The 1,373-nt window shown below is 37.7% G+C and overlaps 1 pseudogene across 1 annotated transcript; it reads right to left on the reverse strand.

Annotated features, from left to right (window-relative positions):
• Nucleotides 1-261: 261 nt before the first annotated feature.
• On the reverse strand, nucleotides 262-710 carry LOC112410414 (cytochrome c oxidase subunit NDUFA4 pseudogene; annotated as a pseudogene). Its single transcript, XR_003005430.1, has one exon. The product of XR_003005430.1 is annotated as a cytochrome c oxidase subunit NDUFA4 pseudogene (transcript).
• Nucleotides 711-1,373: the final 663 nt, after the last annotated feature.

The raw sequence follows: 1,373 nt of genomic DNA on the forward strand, positions 1-1,373 counted from the left end.
GTGTTTTTCAAGGAAATTGTCAAAGGTATTGGCATAGAGCTGTTTATAATATTACCTTATTATTCTTTTAATCACTATTGATTACTAATTGTTCATGTTTTCTAAGTTATGCATTTAAGGCGATAAAGTTTTTCCTCTGAGACTGACTTGGGCTCTATTCCACAAGTTGTTGACCAATAGTGTTCTCTCATTATTTGTCATTTAAAATTTTTAATTTGCTCTTTTACTCAAGAGTTAGTTATCTGAAGACTTTTTTTTTTTAGTTTCAAACTATTTATTAATCAGCGTAAACCCCATCACAATACACCAACATGATTTTGTGCGTTTAGAGGGGAAATATTTCCTGGTTAAGTGGAAAACTGTGCGGATGGCTTCTGGAAGACCTTCATTCTAAACTGCTTTTCAGTGAAACATTTCATTTAGAAGTCTGGACCTTCTTTCTTCAGTTTGCTGTAATCTACATTCACTGAGTAGAACTTGTACTGATCATTGGGACCCAGTTTGTTCCAGGGTTCTGGGTTATTCTCTCTGTCCCAACTGACATCTGGATTGAACAATGCCAGGCGCAAAACATACAGCGCTGCTCCAGTACCTCCCGCTCCAATAAATATGAAGAGGGGGATCAAGCTAGGATGCTCCTTGGCCTGACCGATGATCTGGCGGATCATGGTTGCAACAGAAGCCTCGAGTCCAGACGGAGAGAACGACAAACGTGCAAAGCCTCTTATTTTTTAAAATAAGACAAATCCATAATCATAGCTGGAGACTTCACCACCTCTCTCTCAGTAGTTGACAGAAAACTAGACAGAAAATCACCCGGGATGTAAAAGACCTCAGCATCATCAACCGACAGGATCTAATCGGCATTGATCGGACATTCTACCCACAACAGCAAGACACAACTTCTTTTCACAACACAGCGTACTAGCCACCATACAATCGCGATCATGGCAAGCCACCAGGAGTCACTTGGACACACATTCTGTTGAAACGCCTCAACAGATTTAAATGAGTTGAAATCATACAAATGATGTCTCTGACCACAGTGGACTCGAACTAGAACTCTTCAACAGAAAGATAACAAGAAAATCCAAACGCTTGGAAACTAAACAACACATTTCAAAATCATTAGTAGGTCAAAAGAGGGAAACTACAAAATAAGTTGAACTGAATAAAAATGAAAATACAACATACAAAAATGTGTGGGCAGCAACAAACAGGGTTTAGAGGGAAATTCATAGCATTAAATGTTTATATTAGAAAAGACTATGTAAGAATGTATTTTTCAAATGAAAAAAATGTAAACTTCTACCTTATGAACTAGAGAAAGAAGAGCAAAAATAAACCGAAAGCAAGCAGAAGGAAAGGAAATT

This window comes from Neophocaena asiaeorientalis, unplaced genomic scaffold (genome assembly GCF_003031525.2).
Source record: "Neophocaena asiaeorientalis asiaeorientalis breed wild unplaced genomic scaffold, Neophocaena_asiaeorientalis_V1.1 scaffold30, whole genome shotgun sequence".
NCBI classification, from domain to species: Eukaryota; Metazoa; Chordata; class Mammalia; order Artiodactyla; family Phocoenidae; genus Neophocaena; species Neophocaena asiaeorientalis.